The following is a 16,101-nucleotide window of genomic DNA, read 5'->3' as shown; positions in this document are numbered from 1 at the left end:
GATTTCTTCACCTGAGGTTGTTTTCTTTTGTGTTTTTTTCTGTTTTCAACATAAAATTCTGAATTGATAATACACAGCTTAATTTTCTAGTCAGCGCGATAGAGTAAGAAGGCCAATAACTAGACGCAACTGTTCCACGTATTGGAAAACAAAGTGTGAAGGATTCTGGAACCTGAAAGACTCTGGCTGCCCATAGAAGAGTGCTTTCCACCAGGGGTCTCAAAATGTGATCTTGGGACCAAGAACCTCGGCATCCGCTAAGAACTTGGTCAACATGCAAAATCTCTGGTGCCATCACAGACCTGCTGACTCAGAAACCCTGGGGTGCGGCCCATCAGTAAGGGTTTCACAAGCCTTCCAGTTGATTCGGGAGCACACTGAGGTTTGAGAACCACCACTCGTTTGAATCATGCGGAGGGATCGGTTGGACCGAACCTTTGCCCTTTTCTCCTGATTGGAAAAGGCAGCTTGGCCTAGGTGATGCTATTGGGACAGACAAGTTACTACATCCTTCTGGGGGCTGACCCAGCAGCACCGATTAAATCCGAGAGCTGCATCCTTATTTGCCTTTCCTGGAAATAATTTTCTTCATTTCTGGATGCTTCATCTCTCTGTAAGAGTCACCAGAAATAAAACCGGCCCTTTCCCTTCGATGAGTCCCACTGTCGCATACCTCCTCTGGCACCTCTGCTTTATTTATTTATTTATTTATTTATTTATTAACATTTTATTTATTTTTGAGAGAGAGAGAGAGAAAGAGACAGAGCATGAGGGGGGAGGGGCAGAGAGAGAGAGAGACGGAGAAGAATCCGAAGCGGGGTCCAGGCTCGGAGCTGCCAGCACAGAGCCCGAACCCACGAACCGTGAGATCATGACCTGAGCTGAAGTTGTCCGCTCAACCAACTGAGCCACTCAGGCGCCCCATGGCACTTCTGCTTTTTAGCCCATGACCTCAGGATGCTGCCTGCGATTGGACTTCAGGCCTTGGTTGTGAGGGTTTTTTCCATTCTCTTTCTGGAAAGACATCTGGACCCTGAAAATGTCTCTGACCAACCACAGGCGTTCATGTTCAGGAGAACATACGTAGTAACAGTTTTCAATAGTTTGTATCTCACCCTGGAAAACTCATTTTGACTGTTAACTTATAGTTCTTCTGATATTGTCTTAATAACCGTAGCTCCTGCTTCTCGGTGCTCACATGAACATCTGCTATGCCTCTTATCATTGAACCTCACGACCGTCCCCTCAGGTACAGGTAATACCACTATCCCCAACCTACAGAGGAAGAAACTGAGGTCTCGAGATGGTCGAACAATGTGCCCCAGATCGTCTAGCCCAACAGCCACAACATCCCGCAACCTTTTTTACTGACTAAGGTCACTGCCGATCAATTGCAATACGGTGCCCTTCATTGGCTTCCCAGAGCACCCAGCTTCTAGGAGAAGCGTCAGGGAGCAGCGAATCGACCCAAAATAGGTGAAAAGGGAGATACAATGAGAAAACAAACAAAAACTCTACACAGAAATTCAGGGACCTGGGCTCGAGTTCTGGTTCACCCCTAACCAACCAGCCGGGCCCTCGTTTGGCAAGACACTGCTCCTGCCTGGTCTGTTTCCCAGGCTGTTCACTGTGTCAGTCACACCTACTTCGCAGCGTTGCAGTGAGGATCGTAAGTGAAACTGCCCAGCAGCCCCTGCCCCACCCCCCACTCCCACCCCCACCCCCGCCCCCGTAGCATTTCCACTCCAGGGGGGATGACAAGTTGGTAATGCGTCAAGAGCATCAGCAAGGAGCAGCCTCAGCCTGTGAACTATAGGGCCTTCACTCTTGCTGCAGAGAGAAGTTACATTTCTCTGTTTTCTTCTGAGGGTGGCATCCAGGTCAATAAGGGCACGGGAGGAGGGGTTGGGAACCACCCAGCCTACTGGCCTCAGCGCTTCTGGCTGCCTAGCCTCTGTGCCTCCCCAAGTGCCTTGCTTCAGGCCCTCTCTGTTTATTTATATTTGTCCTACAAAGTAGCTGGCAAGCAACAGGCTCCTTAAGACAGGGTCTCTCTTGGAATGCTCTGGAAGTGCACAGGCCAGGCCTGGCTCAGAACAGGATTCTCCTGGCCGGTCAGACCTCCCTGGTTAGGTGGTGGTGAGAGGTGTATGGTCGAAACCATAGGTCACCGGTGCCCCTCACGAAACTGTTCACATGGGGGCTCTGCCTAGGACATAGGACCGCACGAATGCTGCGGGCTGAGTAGGGGCTAGGTTGGGAGAGGTGTGGGCCCCCACTCAGCCCCGCCCTGCCTCTCCCCATGAAGGAGGGAGCGCGGGGTGGTGGGGAAGCCTGGAACCGACGTCCACACTTGGTGGACAAGCATCAAGTGCCGGCCTCTACAGCCCTACGGGGTCTGGAGCCGGCTGACGGGAGGGGAGAGTGAATGTGAAACACGGAGCTCGGCTGCCTCAGTGACCACGAGGCTTTGCTGGGGGCAAAAGAGAATCTTGGCTCAACATTATCCCGACCCCCCCCCCATCCCAGGGTCCTGTCATTCTCCTTTAACATACAAAAATTCCTTTGGAAACTTCCTTTACCTCAACTCCCCCGAGAGCAGGGAGGCGAGGCCCACACACGACCACCTTCCTCTCAGGGCCGGGTGCTCCTGCCTCCGCCTGCCTCCCTCCACACCAGGCTCCTGATTCACAAGATGGGCAGCCAGTGTTCCTTTTTCGAGTGCAGCCCGGGTGCATGTACGCGACAGAAACAGGCAGAGGAGCCAGTGTTCGTGTGTTCTGGTGGCTGGGAGGCTGGAGGGGGGGGCTTCTCATCTGTCTGCAGCCCCTCTCTTGTAGGGAGTAGCCAAGGGACGCTTGCTCCCCAGGTTCCCTCCCCCCTCCCCCTGGCTAATTACATGCCTCTTGGTGAAAGGAAATAGTTTCTCAGCAGAGCTGGGAAACCCCAGGCCCTGGTGCCCCCTCCTCATCTTCCTGGTCGTGGTGGGTGATGGAGTGTGGAGCAAGCTGAGGGCAGAAGACAGGCTAACCGCACCCCCACCCCCAACCCAGGTGGAATATGTGTGCTATTCCCCCAGCCACTCCTGGCTACCCAAGAACAAAGGAGAGGGGTTTAAGTGCTTGCCACGGTGACGTGGGAAACTAAGGCAAATGAAAAATTAAATTCCCTTACTGCCTACAGCCCACTGACGAGAGTCCTTGACACAGGCAGAGTGACCTCCCTCTGGGAGCTCAGCTGATGAGGACACTTTGCTAGGGGCAAAAGAGAATCTTGGCTCAACATTATCCTGACTCCTGCACCCCGGGGTCCTGTAAGTCTACTTTAACATATAAAAATTCCTTTGGAAACTTCCTTTACTTCAACTCCCCCAAGATATGTGCTGGCAATCATCCTCCAAGCTTACGGCCCCCTGATAGACACCTGAAGGGTCTCATGACTGAGGTCTTCTAACTGGTAATACATGGCGTTTTTCTAACAGCAGCTGGCCCCTCAAGGTCCCAGAAACCTTGCTTCCAAAATTCCTTAGAGACTTACACTGTGTCCGACCCCCTCCCCACCGGAGGGTATACAATCAACTCTTCCTTTCTTGGGTCCTGCCCCCCTGCTTTAAGAAAATCACTTTTTTGCACCAAATGCGTCTTCAAGAATTCTTTCTTGGCCCTCAGCTCCGAACCACCCCCACCATATCCCCAAAACTTCATCAGTGGGTGTCACAGGAGGAATGAGAAGGAAGCAGCTGTTCCTCCCCGCCCCCTCCCCGCGCCTTCCCTGCCCTCCCCAGCGGTCCCAGCCGGATGCACACGGGAGCCTCTGTCCCAACCCTGCTGCTGGGCACGGCTGTGACTCCGATGCTCTCAGGAAACCCAAGCAGAGGATGAGATTAGGGGCTGGCTATGTGTCGGAGAGTCCCCGAGGAAGAGGGGTTGTTTAGCCACAGCCCTTAACTGCTGCTGCTGGGGAGTGACACGGAGTGTGGCTGGCCCACCCCTGCTGTGTACAGCTGCTGGGCTGGCTGCTTCCAGCTGGGCTGCGGGGCAGGGGCAGGGGCAGGGGTGGAGTGGGGGGGGGGGTGTTCCTGGCTGAGGTCCCGGATCTTCCTCCCCCCGCGGCCTCCCTGGATTGGCACGGTCCCTGGGGTTGTGGAGCTCTGTGCCACGTAGGACCATAGGTGAGGGGGACGTGGAGGGAGCGGCTCCGGGAGCAGGAAACAGCTGGGCTGTTGATTCCCTAGAAAGGTTACTCATGAAGCCTGTTCCAGGATGTGAGGGTTACGGGCAGCTTTCCTCCTCTTCCCACCCCCGGAGAGAGGGAGGAGAGAGGGGGCGTCCTGCTGAGGCTCAGACTAGGCGGTCTGTCCCTTCAATACCTACAGTGAGGTACGAGCTGGTCCCCTGCGAGGGAGCCTGGGGGCAGGAAACTAGAGAGACTCTCTGGGCCTCTTCTCTGTTGCCTTCCTCTTCTTACCCGTGATCTCATGGTTCCAGGTGCCTCCCCGTCCCGAGGTGCCCTTAACAAAATGCAAAGTCGAGGGGTTTGGGTTGGGGGAACTCGGGAAGAGGAGTGGAGATTGACCGGAATTGATGGCCCTTCACTAACCACCCAGCAGTTTCGTCCCCGAGAAAAATCTGACCACTTACTGAGTCTCAACAGCCCGGTGCTGCTGCGCGGAGGTGGAGAAAAGGGACGGGGGATGCGGCAGAGACTGTAGGGCCCTTGAGGGCAGAATGTCACTCAGATCTTTTTTTTTTTTTTTAATTGAGATCATTGTAAATTCACATGCAGGTAAAAGAAATAATACAAAGAGATTACTTATACACTTTGCTAAGTGGTAGCTTTTAGCAAAGCTTAGTATAATATTACAACCGGGATACTGACGCTGATACAGTCCCCCGTCCTACTCAGCTAGCCCATCCTACCAACCCGTGGGCACGCATGCGTGTTGAGTTTTATAGATTTTGTTGCCTATGTACACTTGAGCCTTCGCAATGCAGATTCTGAGCAACCACCCTGCTCCCCTGAACGGGATCCCTCACGTGGCCCTTTTGCAACCCCACCCCCATTGCCCATCCCTAATCCTTGGCAACCACTATTCTGTGCTCCACTTCTTTTCTTCTTTCTTTTTTAATGTTTATTAAAAAAATTTTTTTAGGGGCGCCTGGGTGGCGCAGTCGGTTAAGCGTCCGACTTCAGCCAGGTCACGATCTCGCGGTCCGTGAGTTCGAGCCCCGCGTCGGGCTCTGGGCTGATGGCTCGGAGCCTGGAGCCTGTTTCCGATTCTGTGTCTCCCTCTCTCTCTGCCCCTCCCCCGTTCATGCTCTGTCTCTCTCTGTCCCAAAAATAAATAAAAAACGTTGAGAAAAAAATTTAAAAAAAAATTTTTTTAACGTTTATTTTTGAGAGAGAGAGGGAGTGAAGGTGAGCGGGGGAGGGGGAGGGGCAGAGAGAGAAGGAGACAGAATCCGAAGCAGGCTCCAGGCGCTGAGCTGCCGCATGGAGCCTGACGTGGGGCTCCAACTCACGAACCGCGAGATCATGACCTGAGCCAAAGTCAAACACTTAACCTACTGAGCCATCCAGGTGCCCCTAAAATTATTATTTTGTGGTTTTTTTTTTTTTTTTTTAAAGGAAGCTCATAGAGGCACAAGAGTAACAGAGAATTTGAGCAAAGCTGGGGAGTTTGGACTCAGCAGTGGACTGGATTCGATGGCTGTGGCATCTCGCTCGGCTGTGGCGCTGGCATTGCCTGAAATCACGGCAGGATCTGGCAAATGCGGTTCCGTCCCACGGGGTCGCCAGTCCCTCTGCCACTTGGCTGGATATGCCGCGCTGTTTTTTCTACTTACACGGTGTGCTTCTCCTTGCTGTGTTAGGGGCCCGAGGTGGACAGTGGTTGTCCCTCACTGGAGCAGCTGTAGGTGGTGTGGGTAAGGTCCCTTCCCCGCCAAGTGCATGCGGACCATCCACCAATCCTCTCCTCCCTTCAAATTCCAAACCCCCAGCAGCCCAAGTCCCTGATGCCTCCAAAGCCTCCCAGAGACTGCCTGCCCCAGCACAGCCCTCCTCCCAGCCGACCCTTTGATCTGACAAAGACGCTTAACCTTTTGATCCCATCACGGGACTGTCCTCAGCCCTTGGCCACTGGAAAGGGAGAAACAAACGGAACCCTCCTTACTTGTTCCCATTCCTGTTTCTTTTGAACAAGGATGAGCTCCCTTTGGGATTCTCCTCTGGAAGAGAAGGAGATCGCAGACTCTCGACACTCGGTTCCTTGTTCTCATCTACTCATCCTGCCTCTGGTGCCTCCTAGGTGCAGGCTGGAGCCAGTGATGTGGCTGGGAAGAGACCCCGGCCTTTGAAGCCAGCCTCTGGGGTGGCAGAGGACAATAGGACACTGTTTTCCCAAATGCCTCATTCTCTCTGCCAGTTCTCTCTCCCATCTCCCTTTGGGTCTCGGAGGCCCGGCCTCCTCAAGTGTGGGTAGGACAGGGAAGGCGGAGACAGTTCTCCTTGGGGGTATCCCCCACCCCGTTCAGGGCCCTCCATGCCTCTCCAGTGGTCACAGCAGACATCCCGTTTCATTTCAAACTTCTTTTTTCCCCCTGGATTGGTTGATTCTTCTCCTTGGCAAACACACACCTCCAGAGTGATCTCAGAAACATAAATTAGATCATGTCCCCCCTCTGCTTGACTCCTTCTGGTGTCTTCCTGTTGCACAAGAACGAATTTCATGCCATCTGGTTTCTGCTCACTTATCCCACCCCATGTCTGCCTCCTTGTCTTGCTCTGGCTTTCTTCCTATTCTTGGCACTTCCCTGCCTTACAGGCAGGTCCTGCCTCAGGGCCTTTGCACTTGCTGTTGCCTTTTCCTACCGCTTTCCTGTCAGATCTTCCTGGGGTGGGCTCCTCCTTAATTTTCAGGATCTAGCCAAATGGCACCGCCTCGGAGGGTCCTTTCTCTCTTGACCCTTCCTCCCCAGCCCCTCCCCACAGGCCCTGTAACTCATCATTCTGTTTTCCTTCTTTCATAGCCACCTGTAATTATTTAGCTATGAGTCTGTAGGGTTTCCCTGCTAGAATGTATATTCTAAGACACAGGGACCTTGGCTGTCCTCTTCACCTGTGTGTCCCCAGCAGCTAGAAGGGGTTTCACCGATATTCTGTTGGATGACTTAATAAATCCCCCCTGGGGCTGCAGTGGGGCTGGGAACGGCCCATAATCTGGGCAGAACACTGGCCTCAGAGACCAGGCAACCAAGCATTGGTTTACCCATCCACTCTGGCATACGTTAACTGCACAACCCCACAGAAGTCACTCTGCCTCTTTGCGTTTAATTTTCCTCGGATGTAAAACAGAAGTGCTACCAGTTAGCTTCCCAGGACCGCCGTGAGGCTGGGAGAATTGTGTGACCGCGCAAAATAGATGTGGATTGAGTACTGGCTTAAAAGTAAATCCACACGGTTCATCGGAAGGCAGCAAAACAGCACCTAGGTGCTGGCACACACTGATCTCGTCTCTACAACCTTCGTCAACTTTATCAGGCTTTTTATTTAAGGAGGGTGACGCTTGAGGTAACGCCAGTGGAGGAATAAACAGAAAACCACCACCGGGGAGCCAAATCCAGGCCACCGCAGGTTTTTGTACGGCCCCCGAGTGATGAAAGGTTTTTACATTTTTACGTGGTTGAGGGAAAAAAAGAATAAAGAGACCATTCCGTGACACATGAAAATTGTATGAAATTCAAATTTCAGTGTCCATAAATAAAATTATATTAGATGCCCACTCATTCGTGTGCCGTCTGAGGCTGCGTTTGTGGTGCCAGGGCAGAGTTGAGCAGCGTGGCCCCTAAAATATTTTCTCTTGGGTCCTTTCCAGAAAAAGCGTGTGGACCTTCGGCTGAGTGTAGAAAGTGAAAGGGCTTGTCCACGAGGCTGCTTGGCAGTGGGGAGGACGGCATGGCCTCTGGGGAACTTTCCTCTTTCAGGGCTCTGTGCCACATGCTCTGGAAGGCCCCGCTTCACTCCCGGCCAGACAAACGGAGGGGGGCCACGTACCTGCAAAGCCTTTGGGGGAAGGAGCCCCCAGAGCAGTGCCCCACGGGAGCCCCTTGCCCTGTTGCGGCTCAGCTAATCTCCCCTTGCCCTTAGTGTTTTCCTAGAAGGTGGAAGGTGGGGTGGGTGAAGTGGCTTAACCTCAGGCACATCAACTCTCAAAGCCAGAGGCGGGCCACCCAAGGGAGGAGCCCTGGGTACCCTTTTCCTCCACGTCTGCACCGCGGCACCGGTCTAGGAGGCAGCCTGTGAGAGCCCTGGTAGGTTCTTCTTAGAAAAAAAAAAAAACAAACAAAAAAACAACCAGGAGAGCTAGCTGCTTCTAGGAAGTGGCCAGTGTGCTCCTAATGACAGGCCTCTCTCTCTGGGGAGCTTATAATCACCTTGGGAGGCTCCCCCTCCGTGTGGCAGAGAACCCTGTGGCCGCGGGGGTGGGGATGTGTGTGCAGGGAAGAGACAGGAATGAAAATGCAAAGGCCTCTGTCCTGAACAAGCCAGGGTGCTGGGGGCGGTCGGGAAGCCGAGGCCCAGGGCACAGTGCAGAGGCAGAAGCGTGTTATTCCAGGGCCTCGTCCTTCTGCTGGCCCTGCCGTCTGCCAGCTCTGGGAAGTCCGGAGGGCTGGGCCGAGCCCCGGCCACTGGCTTGCACACTCTAAGGAAGGAAAGGCCCATCCTACCAAAGACCTCGGGGAACAGAGACAGAACGTGGTCTTGCCCCGCCTTGCTCAGGTCCCAGCAGCCGGCGGCCTCCACCCCCTTACATCTCCTTCCGTAGAAGGAGACACGGTCAGAAGGCTAGCGGTCAGGGCCAGGCTCCAACACTTAGCAGGTGTGTAGACCCAGCAAGTCACTTGCTACCTCTCCAAGTTTACGATACCCTTTTTTACTAACACCTGTCTCCCAAGGTCATTGTGAGGACCGAGTGCCACGTTGTGCATGAAAACCATAAAGCCCAGGAGGGAATGTTCATGGCAATGAGCTATGATCTTTGGGCCCACCCCTTGCAATGGGCAGAGCGAGCCTCCAAGCCCAAAGTGGCTGAGTGGCCTTGAAATAACCAAGGCATAGCATGTCCCAAGCAGAGGCGGAGGCCCGGAGCCTGAGACATTCTATACAATCTAGGAGATGTGATGGGAGGGAGGCCTGTCCCAGAGCTGCGAGGCCTAAGGAGGCTATCACCGCTCACATCCAGGCAGCCCCCTGCCTGTGTGGTCTGATCTCAGCATCTCTGATGGGGCCCAGCCTTCCGGCTGCTAGCCCAAGATAGCAGTCTGCTTCCTGCCCAGACTAGAACAACAGCCCCTACCCGCCCCTCTGGTCTCTGGCTTTCCTCCTCTGCTCACCTGCTCTGGGCCAAGAAGGTGGAAGAGAGAGGTTTTAAATACATGGATTTCACGTGGCAATTGCCACTCCCCTCTTTGATTCTTGGAAGGTGTTGCTGAAGTTCTAGAACCCCCCATGGGACCCCCCCCGCCCCGGGGAGCTCAGCACAAAGGAAGTGGGCCTTGGGTTCTGGTCCAGCTCTCTGCCACTCTGTAGCCACGTAAGCCTTGATAAGTCACCTCTCCGGTGCTGTGTCCTCATCCTATAAACACAGAACTGATACCTTTCCTGTCTGCTGCTCTGAGTGGTCAGGAGCAAATGGGAGGCGTCTGTGCAAGGGTTTTGAAACCATTGACATTTACATGCAAGGGACTGCTGTTTTCATGGAATGGGGAATGGGGACAAAGACACAGACTGGCAGGGCAAGGAGGACAGAACCTGGCAGAGATGGGGGTGGAAGGCAGGAGATGGAGGGGACAGGGGACCAGGGCAGTGATTGTTTACTGCTCTGTGTCAGGCATTAAATTAAGGGCTCCATGATTCTCACACAACCCTGTGGGATGGGTCCTACAATCCCACTTTGCACGGGGCAGCCTTGGCTCAGCAATTTCAGTCATTTGCTCCAAGTTTACCACCAGTAAGGGCATGGCTGGCCAGCAAGCCCAAGTGTGTCTAACGCCAGAGTCTATGATCTTTGCACCCACCAAGTCTCTGGAGAGCCTATTCTGGGTGTGGGTGTAAGACTAAAAACGGGGGTAGGAGGACAGGAGCGAACTGAAGCAGAGGAGGGGAGAGACAGGAAGTATTCCTCAGAGCAGGGCACAGAGCCTGGTCCACTGAAGATGCCAGTGCTAATGCCAGCCCATACAGTGTTTTTATGCAATGCAGAGAAAGGCCGATGCAGCCACGAGCCTTGCCTAGTTGAATAGATAACATGTACAACTGTATATGGCAGCCCTGGGAGGGGCTCTGAAGTTAATTAATCAAAGAAAAAAAAAAAAAACCACTAGGGGTGCCTGACTGGCTCAGTCGGTAGAGTATGTGACTCTTGATCTTGGGGTCATGAGTTCAAACCCTATGTTGGGCATGGAGCCTACTTGAAAAAAAGAAAGGAAAAGAAGAGAAGAGAAGAGAAAAGAAAAAACCAAACAGAATCTACAAAACAGATTTTGTGTCTCGTTCCTCCTCCCTTTCCTGGCCTTGGAGCCCAGCAGAAAGGCTCCTCCCACCAATTCCTTCTGTGTCTCTGGGGCCCCAGAGTCTGGAGGCTGGTGGCCCTGCCCAGACCAAGACTCAGGCCTGTGCCTCTCTTTCCTGCAGGCCTGGGGATGGATTGTGCAAAAGTGGTACCATACCCCGAGGCAAAAGGTTAGTTCACAATCTACTTATTAATTACTCACTTGCTTATTATCTTGAGCATTGCATCAGGACCGTGAGAATGGCTTTATAGCCACTTAAATTAGTATCAGCTCCCCTCACCCCGCAGACACACACCAGGCCCAGGTACAGTAGTAACTCCTGCCAAAAGTCACTCCAACCCAGATTCCCTACAGCTCCTGGCACATTCAGGTCATCCCTTCCGGAATGGGAAAAGCTGCCCAGCCCAGAGGATTCCCCACGTCGGATTCCCAAGATGGCGTCTGCCACAGGCCATCTCGCCCATCCCTTATTCCTTGGCTGTACTGCTCTGGACTCAGCTTCATGGGATACTTAGAGAAGGGAGGTTAGTAATATTACACCTTACCTTGGATCGCCTGGGAAGTCCCTCCTCTAGTCTGACTCCCACCCCTCTTGCTGCAGTTCTAGTGTTTTCCCCCTCGTTCGGCCCTCCTTGCCTCTGTGTCAGAGCACTTAAAGGTGGGTATGGCAGACTCCTCCTCCTCCTTTTATTTCTGCCTTGCAGTCCAGAGAGTCAGCGCCACAGGAAGAATGGAAGGAGACCTTCCTTGGGGCCTCTTCCCTTGCACCCTCCTGCCCCTTTCTTGACCCCTCTAATTTCCCCACTCTGGAGACTGGGGAGTCACAGCCAGCAACCAAATCCCCTTTGAGCTCTGTGGCCTCCTGGTCTGGGCTCTGTCTGGGCCTGCTGCGGCTTCTGCACTCACACACCACTGAGGTGCAGCACTGATCTAGCGAGAGCTGAGCCCTGGCAGAAGCCGCCAGGCAGGGAACTCAGGGCTCTGACCACACCCAAAAGAGGGACCTCAGGCTCTCTCACTTGCCTCCACTGAGGCCACCTTGGGCAAGTAACTTGGCCTCAGTTTCGCCATCTGTAAAAGGAGGTGGGCACCCGCCTATCTCTGGGGTCATGGTGGGGGTGGTCCAGAGCCGATGGCCGAGAAAGAATTCTTGAAGACACATTTGGTGCAAAAAGGTGATTTTATTAAAACATGGGGACAGGACCCGTGGGCAGGAAGAACTGCCCTGGGGTCACGAGGAGTGGCCAGTTATATACCCTCAGGTTGGGAGGGGGTTAGGAATAGAGTTAGGTCTCTAAGGTATTTTGGAAGCAAGGTTTCTGGGACCTTGAGGGGCCAACTGCTGTTAGAAAAACGCCATGTATTACCGGTTAGAAGACCTCAGTCATGAGACCATTCAGATGTCTATCAGAGGGCCATAAGCTTGGAGGATGATTGCCAGCATATATCTTGGGGCAGTTGAGATAAAGGAAGGTTTCAAAGGATTTTTTATATGTTAAAGTAGACTTACAGGACCCTGGTTGGCTGGGGGGAGGGCCAGAATAATGTTGAGCCAAGATTCTCTTTTGCCCCTAGCAAAGCGTCCTCCTCATCAGCTGAGCTCCCAGAGGGAGGTCACTCTGCCTGTGTCAAGGACTCTCGTCAGTGGGCTGTAGGCAGTAAGGGAATTTAATTTTTCATTTGCCTTTGTTTCTCACATCACCGTGGCAAGCACTTAAACCCCTCTCCTTTGTTCTTGGGTAGCCAGGAGTGGCTGGGGGAATAGCACACATATTCCACGTGGGTGGGGGGTACTCTTAGCCTGTCCTTTGCCCTCAGCTTGCCTGATGCTTCCTCATCACTAGTGAAAATCAAACCTGATGTCTGTGAAAGTGTTTTGTAAGCCGGTAAGTATAGCACAGAAACAAGTAATTATCGTTCGCTGTCACCAGCTTACTGGCCTCAAAGCCCCAGCTCAGGACTTCCCGGCTCTGCCTGGCTTCCCTGGACGTCTCCCACTGAACTCTGTGATCATTCTGACCTCTGGAGTTGGTGTGTAGCCTTGAGGTTTCTGTGCTTGCTGATCTGTTGCTGAATCATATCTTTGCAGCACTTTCTATTTCCCTGAGAAGACTGTAACTTCCACGAGGGCAGAGAGCGTACCTTGCATGTTCTTTTCCGTCTCCGCACAGCGTCCTTAGGGTCTGCGTATAAGACACGGTGGACAAACACACATTGAAATTGTCCTCTAAGGGCGATATTTAGGCAGCAGCCTGCATCCTGACCAACAAGCTTTCTGCATAAAAATGGAGCCTCCCAGGTTAAGTGGCTTCCTGGCAGGCATCAGGTCACTACATCGTAGCACAGAGCCTGATTTGTAATTGATATTTAATAAACGTTTGTTGAATGAAAAATGAATGACTGGATGCCTGGTAAGTGGCCTCGGAGAGCCCACGCTTTTTTCCACTGGAGCTCACAGCCTCTCCGAGACCGAGGCCGGCTGGTGAGAGCTCAGGGCAGACGTGGAGCTGGGGAGCTGGGGAGCTGCGTCGCCTCGGGCTGTCCCTCCCCATTCTCCAACCCCACCCTGGTGAGTTAGCCCCTCAGGCGGTCTGAGCTCCCGGAGTAGAGTCCCCGGCATTCATAGTGACATAATCACCTCCTTGCTCCAGGCATTTCAGAACCCAGCCCAGTTAACAAGTGTCTTTCCCAGTTAGGCACTTACAGGGAAGTTGTCTGCTTCACTCCTGCAACTCTTCAGGGGAAGGAGATGGCATTACTTTTCTCCGCTCCCATTCTAAGCTCCTTGATGGAACATTCTGCTGATGCCCCTAAAATATGGGAGGCTAAAGGACTCAGATCTGGCCTTTAGAGAAGAGTGGGGTGGGTTTCACTGGCTCTCAGCGCTGGGAAGGACTCTTGTACTCACCCAGGCTCACCCTTTACCTGGTACCTGAAAGCCCCCTGTCATACTTAAGAGGCTTACAGCTGATTGGGACCTGCTCCCTTCGCTTCACTCATCTATGATCTGCCTCCTGTGACTCTCTCCTCTGCTCCAGGTTGGCCCTCTGAAGCCATTCCTTTTTGACGTGGATTTTGCTGCCGTCTATAGAAAAGCCAACACCTTTGCAAGGAACATTGGGCCACATTTCCCCACCTCTGCTCTCTGCTCAGCTGGATGTTTCTGCTTTGGAGGTAGTTTCCGTCTCTCCCAGTGATTCCCCAAGGGGCCCAGGTGGGCTGGAGGGAGAACTCAGAAGGAAGTTTAAATCCAGAGGAAAGTTCTCTTTGTAAAAGGATTTCTGGTCTGAGGGAAGTTTCCTGAAAGAAGTATCTTTGAAGGTGTTTGTTGTTATTTTAAAACCTGCTCTGCATTGGGGGGTGGGGGCACTTAAATTGGACTCTCCCCTGCTGTGTAATGAGGAGCTGCACTCGCCAGCAGTTTTTTAAGTTTATTTATTTTGAGAGAGTGAGAGAGAGAGAGAGGGAAGGAGCAGAGAGAGAGGGAGACACAATCTTGAGCAGGCATTGCACCGTCAGTAAGAGCCCCATGCGGGGCTTGATCTCAAGACCGTGGGATCATGACCTGAGCCTAAACCAAGAGTTGGACACTTAACTGACTGAGCCGCCCAGGTGCCGCTCGTGAGCAGTTTCAAGGCTCTACCTTCTAGCAATGACAGAGGAAGGGGAGCATTGGTGACCTCAGGAACTAGAAGCCACTGCCATCCCCAAGCTTGAGGTTTGAGGTGGGGGCGGGGGGCAAGCTGTTCTTCTTTCACTGGGTTCAATTTCTTCCTTTTCTGTGCCCACGAAGTTTTTGGTCCTGGTGGAAATATGGCCCAGGTGTGTGGGTATAATCCCTCCAGCTCTTTCTTGATTTTCCTCAGACTCTGCTCCATCTCATTTCTTCACCCCAACCTCTTAGTTAAGGAGGCCCTGGGGCTGGTTTTCCTGCTCAGGTCCCTGGTGATTTCTCATCCCTCTTTCTTCCTCCTTCTTTCATCTTATTTTATCCTTTCCCTTTTTATTTTTTATTTTTAATTTTTTTAATGTTTATTTATTTTTGAGACAGAGAGAGACAGAGCATGAACAGGGGAGGGTCAGAGAGAGAGGGAGACACAGAATCTGAAACAGGCTCCAGGCTCTGAGCTGTCAGCACAGAGCCCGACGCGGGGCTCAAACACACGGACCGTGAGATCATGACCTGAGCCGAAGTCGGATGCTTAACCGACCAAGCCACCCAGGCGCCCCAGTCCTTTCCCTTTTTAAAAAATGATGTTTATCGATCCTTTCTATTTACAAAATCAATCTATGATCCATACAAGAAACCTGGAGATACAGACGTTTCCCTAGTGCACCCCCCACCCCGGCCCCCTGAGATCAAAATCATCCTTCCCACTTATAGAAAGCCAGTATTCACCTTTCGGTTATTTATTTGTTTGTTTGTTTTTTAAAGGAAGCTCCACAATCATCCTGGGGCTTGAACTCATGACCTGGAGACCAAGAGTCGCATGCTTTACACTCTGAGCCAGCCAGGCATCCCTGTGTTTTGTTTTGCTTTTTAAATCATTTCTTCTGTATAGACTTACACTTAAGTGTTTTTGTTTTTTTGTTTTTTTTAAGTAGGCTCCACACCTAATGTGGGGCTTGGATTCAACTATCCTGAGATCAAGAGTCTCTAATCTACCGACTGACTAAGCTAGCCAGGTGCCCCAATATATACCTAATGTTTTACACTTTTACTTTGGAACAATTTTGTATTTACAGAAAAACTGCAGAGATAATACAGAGTTCCCATATACCCTTCAGCTAGTTTCCCGTGCTGTCGCCGCAACCACAGTATAATGATCAAAACTGAGAAATTAACACAGGCGAAGTACTATTTACTAAACTGCAAACTTTATTCGGATTCTGCTAAGTCCACTAATGCCCCTTTCTCTCCCAAGATCCAATCCAAGATACCACATTGCATTAGTATAAACCTAATTTAAAAAAAAAAATGTATATCCCACTGTGCATACTCTTTCGTAGTCAGCTATTCTCATTGGTAACATATCATCTGTGTTTCCTCTATCAGTTAAAATTATTCTAGGTGTGCCTGCGTGGCTCAGTCGGTTAAGCGTCCAACTCTTGGTTTTGGCTCAGGTCATGATCTCAGAGTTTGTGGGATCGAGCCCCACATCGGGCTCTGCGTTGACAGCAAGGAGCCTGCATGGGATTCTCTCTCTCTCTCTCTCTCTCTCTCTCTCTCTCTCTCTCTCTCTCTCCCTCTGTCTGCCCCTTCCTGGAGCTTGCTCTCTGTCTCTCCTTCTCCAATAAACATTTAAAAATAAATAAATAAATAAATAAATAAATAAATAAATAAATAAATAAAATGCTTTTATGTTATCACCATTTTTAATGGTGACATAACGTTCTGCTATACGGATTTCGCCAAATTTGCTTAGCCAATGGTTTATTATGCTACATTTAAACTGTTTTTAGTTTTTCACCGTATGAAGAATGCTGAGATAAACACCCTTGCACATACTCCTGATACACCTCTCTG

Source organism: Neofelis nebulosa, chromosome 15 (assembly GCF_028018385.1).
Source record: "Neofelis nebulosa isolate mNeoNeb1 chromosome 15, mNeoNeb1.pri, whole genome shotgun sequence".
Classification (NCBI taxonomy): domain Eukaryota; kingdom Metazoa; phylum Chordata; class Mammalia; order Carnivora; family Felidae; genus Neofelis; species Neofelis nebulosa.
Note: the sequence above shows the minus strand (reverse complement) of the source record.